Consider the following 1,592-nt stretch of genomic DNA (forward strand, 5'->3'; position numbering starts at 1 on the left):
GACTTCAGAGGCTGAGCAGCAGGAAAGGAAAGAATGAATAAACAGATCTTACCAGTCCCCCGAGGGGACCGCGTCTACAGTTACTTCTCCTCTTATGGGTTTTAACGCGTTGATTCGGTTAGGCCCACCTGGCTTGACCTCACACGGAAACAATTAGTGCCGCTTACAGAAACATTTAAAACAGGCCCTGGAAAGGTGTGATCAGAGTAAAGGGAAGGGAGCTCAGGATGAGGAAGCCCAGCACGCGCTCAATGCCCGTTGGAACGGAAGCCGTGCTGCCCGATTCCGCTTTCCAAAGAAGATCGCGTGCCTGGCCTTCCAGCCAGCTGCACAGGACTCCAGGCCATTGCCCCGTCCGACCGAGAATTGGGAGGAAGGTAGGAGGATGTTCACCACTCGCGGGAGAACCGTGTGGAGCGTTGTGCATCAACAGTTAGAAGCCAGCCCGTGTGACGTCCCGAGCTGACGCGGAGGGCCACGTGGGCACGTGCTTAACAAGAGTAAGGAGCCTGGTTATGCTCACGTACGGCTTCGGATAGATGCCCGTTCCTCCAGCAGCTCATCATCAGACAAGTGGGGGTCATCTGCCAGCGTTATTTGTGGGAGAGAAACTGTCATCTGTCGTCGAATGATTTAAGATTCATTTCCCAACTTCTTCCATCGCTATGATAAAGTAACTTGAGTTCTCTCCAGTGGCACACGAATCATCGTCATCGTTCCCCTGTATCTTAGGCATTGTCGTCCCTCGTGTTGTGACGGGCCCGCCTGCCCTGCAGTGGACACAGAGCCGCGGGGGCGGCTTACCCGGTCCCCTTCTTTACCTTATCTGTCACTGTCACTCACAGTCCAGTCGCAGCTGCTCTTTCAAACACAGCAGCGACTTTGACGATATGGGTCCAATTCTACTTTTCCTGCTAACTGGATAGTTCCCGTCCTCTCCGTGGTACGTGGGCAGTCGCGGGTAGATGCTAAGCCCTCGCACGGTTGGGTCGCAGGCGGCCTGCCGAGCCCCCCACGTACGCGTCCACGCTGCAGGAGGCTGTGGGCGCCGCGTTCCAACCAGGAGCTCGTCCGCTGTTTTGCAAAGTGACGGTGGGGTTTATGAAATTAGACATCCATGAAAAGACGACTTCTTCTCCGCCCAAGGGGACGTCTACCTCGCTCGCTTAAACCCTGCGATCCCATGATTTAAACCTTCAGGCGTACGACGTTTCTTTGCACGTAGGTCAACGCTAGGGATTGCTCCTTCGGAACACAGAACGTCCCTTTCCATAGACGCATCAGCGGATGGGCCAGCAAGGGGAACAAACAGCCACATGCCGTTGCTGTCGGGAAGGCTGCCCTCGAGGGCATCGTGAGGAACGTACTGGCTCAAGGGAAGCACATCACACTTGAGGGTCAGGAACACCATTTCCAGGGTCAAGCACGTGAGTCGTGAGTGAATGTGATTTTTTAGGCTGTCGTGATCTTTTTCCAAAGGATAGGGATATGTAAAAATCAAACCGTAGTTTAATCCAACAGCAATATCTTCTTTCCGTTTTGGTAGGAATAGCTGTTTTTTGAAGACAAATTCTCCATTTTTGAGGGGACTG

This window comes from Pteropus vampyrus, unplaced genomic scaffold, assembly GCF_000151845.1.
Source record: "Pteropus vampyrus isolate Shadow unplaced genomic scaffold, Pvam_2.0 Scaffold511, whole genome shotgun sequence".
NCBI classification, from domain to species: Eukaryota; Metazoa; Chordata; class Mammalia; order Chiroptera; family Pteropodidae; genus Pteropus; species Pteropus vampyrus.